General features: G+C 52.0%; 1 protein-coding gene across 7 annotated transcripts in view; it reads left to right on the plus strand.

Annotated features, from left to right (window-relative positions):
* C13H10orf67 (chromosome 13 C10orf67 homolog) overlaps window positions 1-20,677 on the plus strand; it is a 118,955-nt gene that overhangs the window by 14,761 nt on the left and 83,517 nt on the right. The window lies entirely within an intron of this gene.

The raw sequence follows: 20,677 nt of genomic DNA on the forward strand, positions 1-20,677 counted from the left end.
GGTTACTCCTGCGGGGTGCTTTGGGAAGGCTTCAAGGAGGAGGTGATGGTTGTGCTGAGCTTTCTTTTTTATTTTTTAATTTAAAAGTTTTTTTTATTTGTTAAGGTTATTTATTTGAGGAACTACACAGAGAGAGAGAGAAAGAGGGAGAGGAAGAAGGAAGGGAGGGAGGGAGGGAAGGAGAGAGAGAGAGAGGGAGGGAGAGAGAGAGAGAGACAGAGAGAGAAACTTCCATCCGCTGGCTCACTCTGCCTGCAATGGGCAGAGCAGAGCAGAGCAGAGCCAGTAGCTTCCTCCTGGTCTCCCACGGGGGTGCAGGGGCCCAGGGACTTGGGTCATCTGCTGCTGCTTTCCCAGGCCATCAGCAGGGAGCTGGATTGAAAGTAGAGCAGCCATGGCCGGTGCCGCGGCTCACTAGGCTAATCCTCCGCCTTGCGGTGCCAGCACACCGGGTTCTAGTCCAGGTCGGGGCGCCGGATTCTGTCCTGGTTGCTCCTCTTCCAGGCCAGCTCTCTGCTGTGGCCCGGGAGTGCAGTGGAGGATGGCCCAAGTGCTTGGGCCCTGCACCCCATGGGAGACCAGGAGAAGCACCTGGCTCCTGCCTTCAGATCAGCGCGGTGCGCCGGCCACAGTGCACCAGCCGTGGCGACCATTGGAGGGTGAACCAACGGTAAAAGGAAGACCTTTCTCTCTGTCTCTCTCTCTGTCTACTCTGCCTGTCAAAAAAAAAAAAAAAAAAAAAAAAAAAAAAAAAGTAGAGCAGCCGGGACACAAACTGGCACCCTTATGGATGCCACATTTCCATTATCTGCTACACGGTGATGCCGGCCTCTGGGCTGAGTTTTACAGCAATAACCCAGCGGGTGGAGAGGAATAGAAGGGGATTCTATGCAGTTTTTAGCCCGCATGGGTCAGGCGTTTCTGGCGGTAAACGATGAAAACTTAACTCACACTGACATCAGCTACAGAAGGGAGGTCATGAGTGTGTGTGACTGGAAAGTGTCGAGAGACTGATGACTTCAGGAAGGTCAGATCTAGGTGCTCAGATAATAGCCCCGACAAGTTGTCACCCCCTGCTTCTGCCTCCCGCTCCGACGGCTTCCCTGCTAAGCAGACTGCGTCCACACAGTGACGTGCACTGTGTATGCGTGCCGCATACTCCTCCAGGCTCAGCTGTCAGCTCGCAGACACGTGCAGTGCACATCGTCTGGCGTGCACATCAGTTACAGCGGAAGGCAGGGTCCCGTGATGCTACACACCAGTTGCTATGACATTGATTTGTTTGTAATGTGTAGAAGATGCCCAAGCATGTGGCAGCGTAGTAAAGATCTCTCTCTCTCTCTCTCACACACACACACACACAGTGTCACTTCTTTTTTTTTTTAAGATTTATTTATTTATTTATTTGAAAGTCAGAGTTACACAGAGAGAGGAGAGGCAGAGAGAGACAGAGGTGTTCCATCCACTGGTTCACGCCCCAATTGGCTGCAACAGCCGGAGCTGTGCTGATCCGAAGCCAGGGGCCAGGAGCCTCCTCCAGGTATCCCATATGGGTGCAGGGGCCCAAGGACTTGGGCCATCTTCCACTGCTTTCCCAGGCCACAGCAGAGAGCTGGATCAGAAGTGGAGCAGCTGGGACTCGAACCGGCACCCATATGGGATGCCGGCGCCTCAGGCCAGGGCGTTACCCCACTGCGCCACAGCGCCGGCCCCAGTGTCACTTCTGTATGTACACTATTCATACTTCTAGCAGTAGAAATCCCTGACAGCATTACATTCTTGGTATTCATTAGTTTTTCATAAACACGCGCTGGTTAACTACATTCAACCACAAGTGGATTAATTGTAGCTACTTGGCCTTATCTGATGAAAAACTTGTTTATATTTTATTAGAGTGGCCGGCGCCGCGGCTCACTAGGCTAATCCTCCGCCTAGCGGCGCCGGCACACCGGGTTCTAGTCCCGGTCGGGGCGCCGGATTCTGTCCCGGTTGCCCCTCTTCCAGGCCAGCCCTCTGCTGTGGCCAGGGAGTGCAGTGGAGGATGGCCCAGGTGCTTGGGCCCTGCACCCCATGGGAGACCAGGAAAAGCACCTGGCTCCTGGCTCCTGCCATCGGATCAGCGCGGTGCGCCGGCCGCAGCGCGCTGGCCGCGGCGGCCATTGGAGGGTGAACCAACGGCAAAGGAAGACCTTTCTCTCTGTCTCTCTCTCTCACTGTCCACTCTGCCTGTCAAAAATAAAAAAAAATAAAAAAAAAATAAATAAATAAAAAATATTTTATTAGAGTCATTATTTAAATCTTCACCCTGGCATGTTGGCATTGCTGTGACCCCTGACCCCGGCAGCCCTCCCCATCCTGGCCGCCCAGCTCAGTCATAAGAGAGCAGAGCAGAGTTAAACAGCTCCTTGCTCGCAGGTTTTGCCGAGGGCATGCGTGCACGCCTCGCGTCTGCCCTCTGCAGGCCAGTTCAGGATACAGCGCCTTTTTAAAAACCAGCTTTGGGCACGTTTCTGACTTTTAAAACTATTGCTTGTGTGGTATTTTAGTATCCCATTTACAGGTAGAAGAAAAAATTTTTGAAAAATTGCATCTTATGTAGCTAATTTTGGTTCTGGAAATGGTTTAGGCAAGATTCATATAAAAATATTCTGGGGTATTTCAGACACGTAGAGAGATTTAGGCACCTCTCAGAATGGAGGAGCGGAGCTTAGGCATGCCATCAGTAGCTTTCAAACTGACATGCAGGTTTTTTGCACGTCATTCTTGGCATGTATGCCTTTTCCTTTTTTTTTTTTTTTTTTTACAGGCAGAGTGGACAGTGAGAGAGAGAGACAGAGAGAAAGGTCTTCCTTTGCCGTTGGTTCACCCTCCAATGGCCGCCGCGGCCAGCGTGCTGTGGCCAGCGCACCGCGCTGATCCGATGGCAGGAGCCAGGTGCTTCTCCTGGTCTCCCATGGGGTGCAGGGCCCAAGCACTTGGGCCATCCTCCACTGCACTCCCTGGCCACAGCAGAGAGCTGGCCTGGAAGAGGGGCAACCGGGACAGAATCCGGCGCCCCGACCGGGACTAGAACCCGGTGTGCCGGCGCCGCAAGGCGAAGGATTAGCCTAGTGAGCCGCGGCATTTGTGGCATTCCTGTCCTATAAGTGTGAGTTGTATTTCTAGTCTACCCGTGCTATTTTGTGGCTCTGTATCGCTTTTTTGTGTAAAAATTTTGAGGGTTATAATGTGTTTTAGATTATCCATCTATTTAAGAGGCAGACACAGAGAACAAGCCCCCATCTGCTGGTTCACTTTCTGTATGCCCCAACGCCGACAAGAGCTGGGGCGGAGCTGGTCTGGGCCAGGCCACAGCCAGGAGCTGGGCCCTCCGTCTGGGTCTCCCACCTAGGAGTCAGGAGCCCGATTCTGGAGCCACCACTGCTGCCTCCCAGGGTCTACACTGGCAGGGAGCTGGAGTGACGAGTTCGAGTCAGGCATCAAACCTGGGTACTCTTATGTGGCCCATAAGCACTAGGCCCAATGCCTGCCTTTATAATACAGTCTTTTTAATGGGGAAAAAGATCTTCATAGAACATCAATAAATATAGAGTGATAAAGTTAGAACGTCGGCATTTTACAAACTTCACAGCGGTGAGTGATTTAGGCAGAATTAATAAGCATTAAAAGCATTGGTGAATATGATACATTTTCATATCTAGTAAGCTTAGATCTTTTTTCATTAAATCTCTCTCTCAAAATTTTCTCCCCTTTTTAATTCTTCCAGATAGATTTCAAAATAATTGGCCTCTTTTTTCTTTTGCATTTTTACCAAACTTCGGTTAAAAATTTATTCATGAATTTTGGCAGAAACCATATCCTCTATATTATTCTGTTTTCCTTACCAAAACTGTCTCCTATTTCTTGATTAGTTATGTCTTACTTTATGGGTTTCAGTTAAGTTTTATAGTTTTAGTCATGTTGGTTGTATGCATTTCTCATTTAACTCAGTTATTCCTAAATATCATATTTTATTTCTTTAGCAAATGTAATGTCATGTCATATTTTAAATGTCTACTGTTAGTATATATTGAAATTTTTTTAGTAGTTTTATTGAGGTAGGATTTATATAGCATAAAAGTCACCCACTGAAAGTGTGCAACCTAATGGCTTCTAGAAGGTTTACAGGGTTGTGCAACCATCACTGTAATGTAATTTTCGAATTTTCTGTCACCCCAAGGAGAAACCTTAACCCGCTGGGAGCCACTCCCCACTCCTCTCTTCTCTTCCCCCATTCCACATCTCTGGCAACAGCTAATCTCTCTCAACAGCTTGCCTTTCTGCACATTCTGTCTAGGTGGCACCACGCTCTCTGTGCACTTTTCTTATTGACTTGTTTTACTTAGCACGCTGGTTCTTACGTGAAACCAACGGTTGTCATAAATACAATAGCCCTTCACCGTATTGAGGGATTTCCAGGTGCGCAATTGGCGGATCTAATTTTTTACTGTTCTTAGTCAATTAATTTGTATTTTCTTTTTTTCTTTCTGTCCATTTTTTTTCTGAAAGAGAGACAGACATAGAAAGAGTGCTTCTCTTGATTCATTCCCCAGATGTCCACAACAGCCAGGAACACAGCAGCCCAAAGCCAGGAGCCAGGACGGAACTCAGCCGACGTCTCCCACGTGGGTGGCAGGGACCCCAGTACTTGGGCCATCACTGCCCCTCCCAGGGTGTGCGTGAGCAGGCAGCAGAAATTGGGAATGAAACTAGGACGCCAGCCCAGGCACTGCAGTGTGGGATGTGGGGGTTCCAACTGCCATCTTAACTGCTGTGCCACCCCCACTCCCATTTATATTCTCTGAGTTCCCGCATGTACTAACTGGAGATTACGGTATTCCTGTCTTTATTTCTCAGATGTTTGTCTCTTTTTTATGCTGGTCTGAAGTTGCCAAATAATATTAAATAGAGTCAGGCTGCTGATTCTTCCTTCGCTGGTAGTGAACCTGACGAGAATCCCCAATTGTTAAGTACAGTCACGGCGTCTGGTGTGAGACAGTCTGTTGGGTCCCTTCGTTGATGGAGAGCAGGGTGGGAAGAGGGTCTGGCCGGTTAGTCCTCCAGGGTGGGCTGCTGAGTGGAGATGCAGTTAGCTGAGTGTCCCGGTGCACAGGGCGAACAGGCAGACATGGCAGGCGTGCCTGGGGCAGGCAAGAGGACACGGCCAGAGACGCCCGGCTCCCACCTCAGAGTGCGTGGCTTCAGGTTCCCATTCCTGCTTCTTGCTAATGCGCACGCTGGGAGATAGCAGGTGGCAGCTCCGGTGCTTGGACCTGGAGTGAGTTCTTAGCTCCCAGTTTAGACCTGGTGCAGCCCTGGTCATTGTGGGTGTGAGCCAGCAGTTGGAACCTCTGTCTCTCTCTCCCCTCCCCCAGAATCTCCCTACCTCTCAAATAAATCAAGCAAGCAAGTACGTAAATAAGCATTTTTTAAAATAAATAAGTTTTAAAAGGGAATACTTGCCTTTGGGGAAAGCAAACGTCGCATTAGTGGGGGCTGGCGTTGTGGCATAGCAGGTAAAGCCGCTGCCTGGGAAGCAGGCATCCCATACGGGAACCGGTTTGCGCTCACCTTCTGATCCAGCTCCCTGCTAATGGCCTGGGAAAGGCAGCAAAAGGTGGCCCAAGTGCTCAGCCCAAACTGGAGCATCTCTTCCCTTACCTCTGGCCTTTCTCCCGAGCCCCCTGGGCTCACGTGGTGGTGTCTGATCTCCCCATCGCCCAGCTGGAAACCTCCAAGTCACAGCTTGTGCTGGACACGCTCTACCTGCTTCTTTGAAAGGCAGGCAGACAGATAGCTTCCGTCTGCTGGTTCACTGCCCAAATGCCCACAACAGCCTGGTTTGGGCCAGGTCAAAACTGGAAGCCTGAAACTGGGAACTCCATCCCCATCACCCACGTGGGCAGCCAAGACCCCACATCTTGAGCGTGACCTGCTGTCCCCAGGGTGTGTGTGAGCAGGAACTGGGACTTGAGGCCAGGCGCTCCAGTGTGGGATCCAGGCATCCCGCGTGGTGGCTTAACTGCTGGGCCACTTGCCTGCCCTTTGGACAGGCCCTAAAGGTGGCCCAGGACCCTGGTCTGGTGTGCGTGAGCCTCACCCCCGTCTCCCTCAGTGAGAGCAGGACATGGAACTGACCTGCAGGAGAACTGATAGGCAGCAGGGACACCAAGTCGAGCCTTTGTATTCAAGGGACCACCGTTTTTTTTTTTTTTTTTTTTTTTTTTTTTTTTTTTTTTTTTTTTTTTTTGACAGGCAGAGTGGATAGTGAGAGAGAGAGACAGACAGAAAGGTCTTCCTTTGCCGTTGGTTCACCCTCCAATGGACGCCGTGGCCAGCGCACTGCAGCCGGCGCACCACACTGATCCGAAGGCAGGAGCCAGGTACTTATCCTGGTCTCCCATGGGGTGCAGGGCCCAAGCACTTGGGCCATCCTCCACTGCACTCCCGGGCCACAGCAGAGAGCTGGCCTGGAAGAGGGGCAACCGGGACAGAATCCAGCGCCCCGACCGGGACTAGAACCCAGTGTGCCAGCGCCGCAGGAGGAGGATTAGCCTAGTGAGCCGTGGCGCCGGCCAGGACCACCATTTTTTAACCTCCCCAGTCCACCCCTTGTTCTGCTCTGAGCCAGTTCCAGGTGAGCCTCACTCCCCTGGTTGCCTTCTTACACCTCCAGGTCTTCAGGGAGTCCAGTCCAGTCTCACCCCTTCCCTGTTTGAAACCCTTCGGCAGTTCCTCCCTGCCCATGGAGGTCTCACGCCACGCACGCGTTCCTTGCTGTTTCTCTCCTGGCCGAGGGCTGCCCGCTTCCCTGCTAGGCTGCCCCCTTCCCACGCCACTGCTCCCGTCGGGCAGGAGTGGATCTTCTCCAGCCAGGGAGCCTGGCACATCAATGGGTCTTTTTTTTTTTTTCAACTTTGATTTAATGAATATAAATTTCCAAAGTACAGCTTATGGATTACAATGGCTTCCCCCCCATAACATCCCTCCCACCCGCAACCCTCCCCTTTCCCACTCCTTCTCCCCTTCCATTCACATCTAGATTCATTTTCAATTCTCTTTATATACAGAAGATCAGTTTAGCATACATTAAGTAAAGATTTCAACAGTTTGCTCCCACACAGAAACATAAAGTGAAAAATACTGTTTGAGTACTAGTTATAGCATTAAATCTCAATGTACAGCAAACTAAGGACAAAGATCCTACATGAGGAGTAAGTGCACAGTGACTCCTGTTGTTGACTTAACAAATTGACACTCTTGTTTGTGGCATCAGTAATCAAGCTAGGCTCTTGTCATGAGCTGCCAAGGCTATGGAAGCCCCCTGAGTTCACTGACTCTGATCATATTTAGACAAGGCCATGGTCAAAGTGGAAGTTCTCTCCTCCCTTCAGAGAAAGGTACCTCCTTCTTTGATGACCCATTCTTTCCACTGGGATCTCACTCACGGAGATCTTTCATTTAGTTGTTTTTTTTTTTTTTTTTTTTCCCCAGAGTGTCTTGGCTTTCCATGCCTGAAATACTCTCATGGGCTTTTCAGCTGGATCCGCATGCCTTAAGGGCTGATTCTGAGGCCAGAGTGCTGTTAGGACATTTGCCATTCTATGGGTCTGCTGTGTATCTCACTTCCCATGTTGGATCATTCTCTCCCTTTTTGATTCTATCAGCTAGTATTTGCAGACACTATTCTTGTTTATGTGATCCCTTTGGTTCTTAGTCCTATCATTATGATCAATTGTGAACAGAAATTGATCACTGGGACTAGTGAGATGGCATTGGTACATGCCACCTTGATGGGATTGAATTGGAATCCCCTGGTATGTTTCTAACTCTACTGTTTGAGGCAAGACAGCTTGAGCATGTCCCGAATTGCACATCTCTTCCCTCTCTTATTCCCACTCTTATATTTAACAGCAATCACTTTTCAATTAAGTTTCAGCACTTAAGAAGAATTGTGTATTGATTACAGTATTCAACCAAAAGTATTAAGTAGAACAAACAAAAAACTACTAAGAGGGATAACATATTAAGTTGCTCATCAACAGTCAGGGTGAGGGCTGATCAAGTCACCGTTTCTCATAGTGTTCATTTCACTTTAACAGGTTTCCTTTTTGGTGCTCAGTTAGTTGTCACCTATCAAGGAGAACAAGTGGTATTTGTCCCTTTGGGATTGGCTTACATCAATGGGTCTTTAACTCCTGTTCATTGGACCCAGGGCTGAACATGGCCAGGGGAGGAGCCCAGAGAACTTGGCCTGTCCCCTGCATTGGAAATCGGAGATGAGTCCCCGTGGGAGTTCCCCAGAGCAAGGGCAGTGGCAGCCTTAGCTGCATTCTCACTCAGTCATTGTCCTTGAATGGAAGTTGTTCTTAATGTAGCGGTCAAGAGAGAAGCGTGGCCATTATGGCGGGGCTTGCACCGGCGGGTGCCTGGCTCTTCCTGCTGGTCAGGAAGCTCCGCGTGGAAGGATGATGGCAGCTGGGGAAGATGGGAGGGAGTGGGCGCCGTGGCGGGTGTGGCCACGTGGAGGCAGCGAGCCGGGTGCAGTCAGGGGCCCTGCCATGGCTACACAGCAGGAGTTCTGGAGGAGGAGGAGGTGAGGGGGTGCGGGTGGAGGGATCTGTGTTCTCCCAGAGACATCAGAGAGCAGTCGTGGTCTCACGAGACACTGGACTCGGGAGTTTGAATGAGAAGCCTCACTGGGGTGTCTGCGAGACTCCATTAAGAACTTCCCTCTTCCCACAAAGGCTCCGGACCATCGCAAAAAATGGAGCCAGGGAGGCCTCCGAGGGAGACCACCTGTCCTGCTGGCAGGGGTGCCGCTGGAGAAGGTGCCGGCCACGTGACGGCAGATCCCCCGTCGGCAGCGGCTGGGGCAGGTCTTCTCCTTGGCCAGGGCCGGCCCTGTGCTCCGGGCGGAGCAGGGAGGCAGGAGCCGTGCCTCTTGCATGTGATCTAAAGGGCGTCACCCTGCACCAGAGGGAGCAGCTTTCCCTGCGGGTTCTCTTCTTCTGGCACACAGAACTTCAGTGTGGGGGCTGCGATCTGCCAGGGGCTTGTCACTGCCACTCCAAGACCACCCAGTGCCCCTCTGGGGACCCCAGGGACTCTGCATCAGGTTAGAAGACGGCGTTGTCCACGTCCAGGGCCAAGGGCACTGTGATGGGTAGTCGTAGGTCTCAACTCGATGCACCAGTGGGCACCTGGGTAGCTGCTGAAGTGTTGATTTTCCTCTGGAGAAATTGGCTGTGGAATCAGCGCACTGAGTAAGATGGGTGGGCCCTTGCCTGCTGTGGGCAGGCCTGTCCAGTTGACTGAGGGCCTGGAAAATAGAAAAGGGAGGCTTGCTCGCTCTCTCCTCCCCGCCTGTCTTCCAGAGCTGGGACTTGTGTCTCTTCCTCCCCAAGCGCACCAGCACTCCAGGTTCCAGCCTTTGGGCTCTTGGACTTGCACCGGCAGCCGCTCAGGCGCTCAGGCCTCTGGTCTTGGATTGAGAGTGACACCATCGACCGCCCTGCTTCTCAGGCCTTTGTCCTTGAACTAAGCCATGCCCTGGACTTGCTCATTCTCCAGCTTGCAGGAAGCATTCTGTGGGACTTCTCAGCCTCTACACTGATTACACGAGCCAGATCCCCGAGACCACGGGAGCTGCATTTACACCCCCATCCACCTGCCCCTCTGCCGTTAAATCTACACTCGCCCCTGTACCTTCATCCACATCTGTGCTCACTACAGCTACACCTGCCCCTGTACCTTCATCCACATCTGTGCTCACTCTACAGCTACACCTGCCCCTGTACCTTCATCCTCATCTGTGCTCACTTCTACAGCTACACCTGCCCCTACACCTTCATCCTCATCTGTGCTCACTACAGCTTCACCTGTCCCTACACCTTCATCCACATCTGTGCTCACTTCTACAGCTACACCTGCCCCTACACCTTCATCCACATCTGTGCTCACTCTACAGCTACACCTGCCCCTACACCTTCATCCTCATCTGTGCTCACTCTACAGCTACACCTGCCCCTACACCTTCATCCTCATCTGTGCTCACTACAGCTTCACCTGTCCCTACACCTTCATCCACATCTGTGCTCACTCTACAGCTACACCTGCCCCTGTACCTTCATCCACATCTGTGCTCACTCTACAGCTACACCTGCCCCTACACCTTCATCCTCATCTGTGCTCACTACAGCTACACCTGCCCCTACACCTTCATCCACATCTGTGCTCACTTCTACAGCTACACCTGCCCCTACACCTTCATCCTCATCTGTGCTCACTCTACAGCTACACCTGCCCCTACACCTTCATCCTCATCTGTGCTCACTCTACAGCTACACCTGCCCCTACACCTTCATCCTCATCTGTGCTCACTTCTACAGCTACACCTGCCTCTACACCTTCATCCACATCTGTGCTCACTCTACAGCTACACCTGCCCCTGTACCTTCATCCTCATCTGTGCTCACTCTACAGCTACACCTGCCCCTGTACCTTCATCCACATCTGTGCTCACTCTACAGCTACACCTGCCCCTACACCTTCATCCACATCTGTGCTCACGTCTGCAGCTACACCTGCCCCTACACCTTCATCCTCATCTGTGCTCACTCTACAGCTACACCTGCCCCTACACCTTCATCCTCATCTGTGCTCACTCTACAGCTACACCTGCCCCTACACCTTCATCCACATCTGTGCTCACTTCTACAGCTACACCTGCCCCTGTACCTTCATCCACATCTGTGCTCACTCTACAGCTACACCTGCCCCTGTACCTTCATCCACATCTGTGCTCACTCTACAGCTACACCTGCCCCTACACCTTCATCCTCATCTGTGCTCACTTCTACAGCTACACCTGCCCCTACACCTTCATCCACATCTGTGCTCACTCTACAGCTACACCTGCCCCTACACCTTCAACCACATCTGTGCTCACTTCTACAGCTACACCTGCCCCTGTACCTTCATCCTCATCTGTGCTCACTCTACAGCTACACCTGCCCCTACACCTTCATCCACATCTGTGCTCACTCTACAGCTACACCTGCCCTGTACCTTCATCCTCATCTGTGCTCACTACAGCTACACCTGCCCCTACACCTTCATCCTCATCTGTGCTCACTCTACAGCTACACCTGCCCCTACACCTTCATCCTCATCTGTGCTCACTTCTACAGCTACACCTGCCCCTGTACCTTCATCCACATCTGTGCTCACTCTACAGCTACACCTGCCCTGTACCTTCATCCACATCTGTGCTCACTCTACAGCTACACCTGCCCCTGTACCATCATCCACATCTGTGCTCACTTCTACAGTTACACCTGACCCTACACCTTCATCCTCATCTGTGCTCACTCTACAGCTACACCTGCCCCTACACCTTCATCCACATCTGTGCTCACTCTACAGCTACACCTGCCCCTACACCTTCATCCACATCTGTGCTCACTCTACAGCTACACCTGCCCCTACACCTTCATCCTCATCTGTGCTCACTTCTACAGCTACACCTGCCCCTGTACCTTCATCCTCATCTGTGCTCACTCTACAGCTACACCTGCCCCTGTACCTTCATCCACATCTGTGCTCACTCTACAGCTACACCTGCCCCTGTACCTTCATCCACATCTGTGCTCACTTCTACAGCTACACCTGCCCCTACACCTTCATCCACATCTGTGCTCACTTCTACAGCTACACCTGCCCCTACACCTTCATCCACATCTGTGCTCACTCTACAGCTACACCTGCCCCTACACCTTCATCCACATCTGTGCTCACTTCTACAGCTACACCTGCCCCTACACCTTCATCCTCATCTGTGCTCACTTCTACAGCTACACCTGCCCCTGTACCTTCATCCACATCTGTGCTCACTTCTACAGCTACACCTGCCCCTACACCTTCATCCACATCTGTGCTCACTCTACAGCTACACCTGCCCCTGTACCTTCATCCTCATCTGTGCTCACTCTACAGCTACACCTGCCCCTGTACCTTCATCCACATCTGTGCTCACTCTACAGCTACACCTGCCCCTACACCTTCATCCTCATCTGTGCTCACTTCTACAGTTACACCTGCCCCTACACCTTCATCCTCATCTGTGCTCACTTCTACAGCTACACCTGCCCCTGTACCTTCATCCTCATCTGTGCTCACTCTACAGCTACACCTGCCCCTGTACCTTCATCCTCATCTGTGCTCACTCTACAGCTACACCTGCCCCTGTACCTTCATCCTCATCTGTGCTCACTCTACAGCTACACCTGCCCCTACACCTTCATCCACATCTGTGCTCACTCTACAGCTACACCTGCCCCTGTACCTTCATCCTCATCTGTGCTCACTCTACAGCTACACCTGCCCCTACACCTTCATCCTCATCTGTGCTCACTCTACAGCTACACCTGCCCCTGTACCTTCATCCACATCTGTGCTCACTTCTACAGCTACACCTGCCCCTACACCTTCATCCACATCTGTGCTCACTTCTACAGCTACACCTGCCCCTACACCTTCATCCACATCTGTGCTCACTACAGCTACACCTGCCCCTACACCTTCATCCTCATCTGTGCTCACTTCTACAGCTACACCTGCCCCTGTACCTTCATCCACATCTGTGCTCACTCTACAGCTACACCTGCCCCTGTACATTCATCCACATCTGTGCTCACTCTACAGCTACACCTGCCCCTGTACCTTCATCCACATCTGTGCTCACTCTACAGCTACACCTGCCCCTACACCTTCATCCTCATCTGTGCTCACTACAGCTACACCTGCCCCTACACCTTCATCCTCATCTGTGCTCACTCTACAGCTACACCTGCCCTACACCTTCATCCACATCTGTGCTCACTCTACAGCTACACCTGCCCCTACACCTTCATCCACATCTGTGCTCACTTCTACAGCTACACCTGCCCCTGTACCTTCATCCTCATCTGTGCTCACTCTACAGCTACACCTGCCCCTACACCTTCATCCTCATCTGTGCTCACTCTACAGCTACACCTGCCCCTACACCTTCATCCTCATCTGTGCTCACTTCTACAGCTACACCTGCCCCTGTACCTTCATCCTCATCTGTGCTCACTTCTACAGCTACACCTGCCCCTACACCTTCATCCTCATCTGTGCTCACTTCTACAGCTACACCTGCCCCTGTACCTTCATCCACATCTGTGCTCACTTCTACAGCTACACCTGCCCCTGTACCTTCATCCTCATCTGTGCTCACTTCTACAGCTACACCTGCCCCTGTACCTTCATCCTCATCTGTGCTCACTTCTACAGCTACACCTGCCCCTGTACCTTCATCCTCATCTGTGCTCACTTCTACAGCTACACCTGCCCCTGTACCTTCATCCTCATCTGTGCTCACTCTACAGCTACACCTGCCCCTGTACCTTCATCCTCATCTGTGCTCACTTCTACAGCTACACCTGCCCCTGTACCTTCATCCTCATCTGTGCTCACTTCTACAGCTACACCTGCCCCTGTACCTTCATCCTCATCTGTGCTCACTCTACAGCTACACCTGCCCCTACACCTTCATCCTCATCTGTGCTCACTTCTACAGCTACACCTGCCCCTACACCTTCATCCACATCTGTGCTCACTTCTACAGCTACACCTGCCCCTACACCTTCATCCTCATCTGTGCTCACTCTACAGCTACACCTGCCCCTGTACCTTCATCCTCATCTGTGCTCACTTCTACAGCTACACCTGCCCCTGTACCTTCATCCTCATCTGTGCTCACTACAGCTACACCTGCCCTGTACCTTCATCCACATCTGTGCTCACTCTACAGCTACACCTGCCCCTGTACCTTCATCCTCATCTGTGCTCACTCTACAGCTACACCTGCCCCTACACCTTCATCCACATCTGTGCTCACTCTACAGCTACACCTGCCCCTGTACCTTCATCCTCATCTGTGCTCACTCTACAGCTACACCTGCCCCTACACCTTCATCCACATCTGTGCTCACTTCTACAGCTACACCTGCCCCTGTACCTTCATCCTCATCTGTGCTCACTCTACAGCTACACCTGCCCCTGTACCTTCATCCTCATCTGTGCTCACGTCTACAGCTACACCTGCCCCTGTACCTTCATCCACATCTGTGCTCACTCTACAGCTACACCTGCCCCTGTACCTTCATCCACATCTGTGCTCACTCTACAGCTACACCTGCCCCTACACCTTCATCCACATCTGTGCTCACTCTACAGCTACACCTGCCCCTGTACCTTCATCCTCATCTGTGCTCACTTCTACAGCTACACCTGCCCCTACACCTTCATCCACATCTGTGCTCACTTCTACAGCTACACCTGCCCCTACACCTTCATCCTCATCTGTGCTCACTTCTACAGCTACACCTGCCCCTGTACCTTCATCCACATCTGTGCTCACTCTACAGCTACACCTGCCCCTACACCTTCATCCACATCTGTGCTCACTCTACAGCTACACCTGCCCCTGTACCTTCATCCTCATCTGTGCTCACTCTACAGCTACACCTGCCCCTGCACCTTCATCCTCATCTGTGCTCACTCTACAGCTACACCTGCCCCTACACCTTCATCCTCATCTGTGCTCACTCTACAGCTACACCTGCCCCTACACCTTCATCCTCATCTGTGCTCACTCTACAGCTACACCTGCCTCTACACCTTCATCCTCATCTGTGCTCACTCTACAGCTACACCTGCCCCTACACCTTCATCCACATCTGTGCTCACTTCTACAGCTACACCTGCCCCTGTACCTTCATCCTCATCTGTGCTCACTCTACAGCTACACCTGCCCCTGTACCTTCATCCACATCTGTGCTCACTCTACAGCTACACCTGCCCCTACACCTTCATCCACATCTGTGCTCACGTCTGCAGCTACACCTGCCCCTACACCTTCATCCTCATCTGTGCTCACTCTACAGCTACACCTGCCCCTGTACCTTCATCCTCATCTGTGCTCACTCTACAGCTACACCTGCCCCTACACCTTCATCCTCATCTGTGCTCACTCTACAGCTACACCTGCCCCTGTACCTTCATCCACATCTGTGCTCACTACAGCTACACCTGCCCCTACACCTTCATCCACATCTGTGCTCACTTCTACAGCTACACCTGCCCCTACACCTTCATCCACATCTGTGCTCACTTCTACAGCTACACCTGCCCCTACACCTTCATCCACATCTGTGCTCACTCTACAGCTACACCTGCCCCTACACCTTCATCCTCATCTGTGCTCACTCTACAGCTACACCTGCCCCTACACCTTCATCCACATCTGTGCTCACTACAGCTACACCTGCCCCTACACCTTCATCCACATCTGTGCTCACTCTACAGCTACACCTGCCCCTGTACATTCATCCTCATCTGTGCTCACTCTACAGCTACACCTGCCCCTACACCTTCATCCACATCTGTGCTCACTCTACAGCTACACCTGCCCCTACACCTTCATCCTCATCTGTGCTCACTCTACAGCTACACCTGCCCCTACACCTTCATCCACATCTGTGCTCACTACAGCTACACCTGCCCCTACACCTTCATCCACATCTGTGCTCACTTCTACAGCTACACCTGCCCCTGTACCTTCATCCTCATCTGTGTTCACTCTACAGCTACACCTGCCCCTGCACCTTCATCCACATCTGTGCTCACTCTACAGCTACACCTGCCCCTACACCTTCATCCTCATCTGTGCTCACTTCTACAGCTACACCTGCCCCTACACCTTCATCCTCATCTGTGCTCACTCTACAGCTACACCTGCCCCTGTACCTTCATCCACATCTGTGCTCACTACAGCTACACCTGCCCCTACACCTTCATCCACATCTGTGCTCACTCTACAGCTACACCTGCCCCTGTACCTTCATCCTCATCTGTGCTCACTCTACAGCTACACCTGCCCCTACACCTTCATCCACATCTGTGCTCACTCTACAGCTACACCTGCCCCTACACCTTCATCCTCATCTGTGCTCACTCTACAGCTACACCTGCCCCTACACCTTCATCCTCATCTGTGCTCACTCTACAGCTACACCTGCCCCTACACCTTCATCCACATCTGTGCTCACTCTACAGCTACACCTGCCCCTACACCTTCATCCTCATCTGTGCTCACTCTACAGCTACACCTGCCCCTACACCTTCATCCTCATCTGTGCTCACTCTACAGCTACACCTGCCCCTACACCTTCATCCACATCTGTGCTCACTACAGCTACACCTGCCCCTACACCTTCATCCACATCTGTGCTCACTCTACAGCTACACCTGCCCCTGTACATTCATCCTCATCTGTGCTCACTCTACAGCTACACCTGCCCCTACACCTTCATCCACATCTGTGCTCACTCTACAGCTACACCTGCCCCTACACCTTCATCCTCATCTGTGCTCACTTCTACAGCTACACCTGCCCCTACACCTTCATCCACATCTGTGCTCACTCTACAGCTACACCTGCCCCTGTACCTTCATCCTCATCTGTGCTCACTCTACAGCTACACCTGCCCCTGCACCTTCATCCACATCTGTGCTCACTCTACAGCTACACCTGCCCCTACACCTTCATCCTCATCTGTGCTCACTTCTACAGCTACACCTGCCCCTACACCTTCATCCTCATCTGTGCTCACTACAGCTACACCTGCCCCTACACCTTCATCCTCATCTGTGCTCACTCTACAGCTACACCTGCCCTACACCTTCATCCTCATCTGTGCTCACTCTACAGCTACACCTGCCCCTACACCTTCATCCACATCTGTGCTCACTACAGCTACACCTGCCCCTGTACCTTCATCCTCATCTGTGCTCACTTCTACAGCTACACCTGCCCCTACACCTTCATCCACATCTGTGCTCACTCTACAGCTACACCTGCCCCTACACCTTCATCCTCATCTGTGCTCACTCTACAGCTACACCTGCCCCTACACCTTCATCCACATCTGTGCTCACTACAGCTACACCTGCCCCTACACCTTCATCCACATCTGTGCTCACTTCTACAGCTACACCTGCCCCTGTACCTTCATCCTCATCTGTGCTCACTTCTACAGCTACACCTGCCCCTGTACCTTCATCCTCATCTGTGCTCACTCTACAGCTACACCTGCCCCTACACCTTCATCCTCATCTGTGCTCACTCTACAGCTACACCTGCCCCTACACCTTCATCCTCATCTGTGCTCACTTCTACAGCTACACCTGCCCCTACACCTTCATCCACATCTGTGCTCACTCTACAGCTACACCTGCCCCTACACCTTCATCCTCATCTGTGCTCACTTCTACAGTTACACCTGCCCCTACACCTTCATCCTCATCTGTGCTCACTACAGCTACACCTGCCCCTGTACCTTCATCCTCATCTGTGCTCACTTCTACAGCTACACCTGCCCTGTACCTTCATCCACATCTGTGCTCACTTCTACAGCTACACCTGCCCCTACACCTTCATCCACATCTGTGCTCACTTCTACAGCTACACCTGCCCCTACACCTTCATCCACATCTGTGCTCACTCTACAGCTACACCTGCCCCTACACCTTCATCCTCATCTGTGCTCACTCTACAGCTACACCTGCCCCTACACCTTCATCCTCATCTGTGCTCACTTCTACAGCTACACCTGCCCCTGTACCTTCATCCTCATCTGTGCTCACTCTACAGCTACACCTGCCCCTGTACCTTCATCCACATCTGTGCTCACTCTACAGCTACACCTGCCCCTGTACCTTCATCCACATCTGTGCTCACTTCTACAGCTACACCTGCCCCTGTACCTTCATCCTCATCTGTGCTCACTCTACAGCTACACCTGCCCCTGCACCTTCATCCACATCTGTGCTCACTCTACAGCTACACCTGCCCCTACACCTTCATCCTCATCTGTGCTCACTTCTACAGTTACACCTGCCCCTACACCTTCATCCACATCTGTGCTCACTTCTACAGCTACACCTGCCCCTACACCTTCATCCACATCTGTGCTCACTTCTACAGCTACACCTGCCCCTGTACCTTCATCCTCATCTGTGCTCACTCTACAGCTACACCTGCCCCTACACCTTCATCCACATCTGTGCTCACTACAGCTACACCTGCCCCTACACCTTCATCCTCATCTGTGCTCACTTCTACAGCTACACCTGCCCCTACACCTTCATCCTCATCTGTGCTCACTCTACAGCTACACCTGCCCCTACACCTTCATCCACATCTGTGCTCACTCTACAGCTACACCTGCCCCTACACCTTCATCCTCATCTGTGCTCACTCTACAGCTACACCTGCCCCTACACCTTCATCCACATCTGTGCTCACTCTACAGCTACACCTGCCCCTACACCTTCATCCTCATCTGTGCTCACTCTACAGCTACACCTGCCCCTGTACCTTCATCCTCATCTGTGCTCACTCTACAGCTACACCTGCCCCTGTACCTTCATCCTCATCTGTGCTCACTCTACAGCTACACCTGCCCCTACACCTTCATCCTCATCTGTGCTCACTCTACAGCTACACCTGCCCCTACACCTTCATCCTCATCTGTGCTCACTCTACAGCTACACCTGCCCCTACACCTTCATCCTCATCTGTGCTCACTTCTACAGCTACACCTGCCCCTACACCTTCATCCTCATCTGTGCTCACTTCTACAGTTACACCTGCCCCTGTACCTTCATCCTCATCTGTGCTCACTTCTACAGCTACACCTGCCCTGTACCTTCATCCACATCTGTGCTCACTCTACAGCTACACCTGCCCCTACACCTTCATCCTCATCTGTGCTCACTTCTACAGTTACACCTGCCCCTACACCTTCATCCACATCTGTGCTCACTCTACAGCTACACCTGCCCCTACACCTTCATCCTCATCTGTGCTCACTCTACAGCTACACCTGCCCCTACACCTTCATCCACATCTGTGCTCACTTCTACAGCTACACCTGCCCCTACACCTTCATCCACATCTGTGCTCACTCTACAGCTACACCTGCCCTGTACCTTCATCCACATCTGTGCTCACTCTACAGCTACACCTGCCCCTACACCTTCATCCACATCTGTGCTCACTACAGCTACACCTGCCCCTACACCTTCATCCACATCTGTGCTCACTCTACAGCTACACCTGCCCCTGTACATTCATCCACATCTGTGGTCACTTCTACAGCTACACCTGCCCCTACACCTTCATCCTCATCTGTGCTCACTCTACAGCTACACCTGCCCTGTACCTTCATCCTCATCTGTGCTCACTCTACAGCTACACCTGCCCCTACACCTTCATCCACATCTGTGCTCACTTCTACAGCTACACCTGCCCCTGTACCTTCATCCTTATCTGTGCTCACTCTACAGCTACACCTGCCCCTGTACCTTCATCCTCATCTGTGCTCACTCTACAGCTACACCTGCCCCTGTACCTTCATCCTCATCTGTGCTCACTTCTACAGCTACACCTGCCCCTACACCTTCATCCACATCTGTGCTCACTTCTACAGCTACACCTGCCCCTACACCTTCATCCTCATCTGTGCTCACTACAGCTACACCTGCCCCTACACCTTCATCCACATCTGTGCTCACTCTACAGCTACACCTGCCCCTACACCTTCATCCACATCTGTGCTCACTCTACAGCTACACCTGCCCCTACACCTTCATCCTCATCTGTGCTCACTACAGCTACACCTGCCCCTACACCTTCATCCTCATCTGTGCTCACTTCTACAGCTACGCCTGCCCCTGTACCTTCATCCACATCTGTGCTCACGTCTACAGCTACACCTACCCGTGTACCTTCATCCTCATCTGTGCTCACTTCTACAGCTACACCTGCCCCTGTACCTTCATCCTCATCTGTGCTCACTCTACAGCTACACCTGCCCTGTACCTTCATCCACATCTGTGCTCACTCTACAGCTACACCTGCCCTGTACCTTCATCCACATCTGTGCTCACTTCTACAGCTACACCTGCCCCTACACCTTCATCCACGTCTTTGCTCACTTCTACAGCTACACCTGCCCCTACACCTTCATCCTCATCTGTGCTCACTTCTACAGCTACACCTGCCCCTACACCTTCATCCACATCTGTGCTCACTCTACAGCTACACCTGCCCTGTACCTTCATCCACATCTGTGCTCACTCTACAGCTACACCTGCCCCTGTACATTCATCCACATCTGTGCTCACTCTACAGCTACACCTGCCCTGTACCTTCATCCTCATCTGTGCTCACTTCTACAGCTACTCCTGCCCCTGTACCTTCATCCACATCTGTGCTCACTCTACAGCTACACCTGCCCCTGTACCTTCATCCACATCTGTGCTCACTCTACAGCTACACCTGCCCCTACACCTTCATCCACATCTGTGCTCACTACAGCTACACCTGCCCCTGTACCTTCATCCTCATCTGTGCTCACTTCTACAGCTACACCTGCCCCTACACCTTCATCCTCATCTGTGCTCACTTCTACAGCTACACCTGCCCCTGTACCTTCATCCTCATCTGTGCTCACTCTACAGCTACACCTGCCCCTACACCTTC

Source organism: Oryctolagus cuniculus, chromosome 13 (assembly GCF_964237555.1).
Source record: "Oryctolagus cuniculus chromosome 13, mOryCun1.1, whole genome shotgun sequence".
Classification (NCBI taxonomy): Eukaryota; Metazoa; Chordata; class Mammalia; order Lagomorpha; family Leporidae; genus Oryctolagus; species Oryctolagus cuniculus.